This window comes from Octopus bimaculoides, chromosome 17 (assembly GCF_001194135.2).
Source record: "Octopus bimaculoides isolate UCB-OBI-ISO-001 chromosome 17, ASM119413v2, whole genome shotgun sequence".
Lineage (NCBI taxonomy): Eukaryota > Metazoa > Mollusca > Cephalopoda > Octopoda > Octopodidae > Octopus > Octopus bimaculoides.
Genome location: NC_068997.1, coordinates 16,738,811 through 16,739,384, shown reverse-complemented (window position 1 = coordinate 16,739,384; position 574 = coordinate 16,738,811).

Below are 574 nucleotides of genomic sequence, written 5' to 3'. Positions count from 1 at the left end.
GTGTGTGTGTGTGTGTGTGTGTGTGTGTGTGTGTGTGTGTGTGTGTGTGTGCGCGTGCGTGTGTGTGTAGTGTATCAGACAGAACTACAGTGACCTCAACCTCGAATTCTCTTTCGATACCACTCATCAGACGTATAGTAGAAGTCTTGCCAACGCCACAATCATCATTTTAACATCATCATCACCATCATTATCATCATCATCATCATCATCATCGTCATCATCATCATCATCATCATCATCATCATCTTTATCGTCACCGTCGTCTTCGTCGCCGTCGTCATCATCATCTTCGTCATTATCCCCTCATACTAGTCCTCCCTTTTATCCTCTTCTTTTTCCTCCTCATCATCATCTTCATCATCGAAATCATCATTGTCATCATCATCATCATCATCATCATCACCACCATCACCACCACCACCACCACCACCATCATCATCATCATCATCATCATCATCATCATCATCATCATCATCATCATCATCATTATAATATTTTTCCCCTCGCTTTCCCATTTTTCCTTTTTCTTTATATTTTTTTTTTCTTTCTTTTAATTATTATTTTTTTCTTG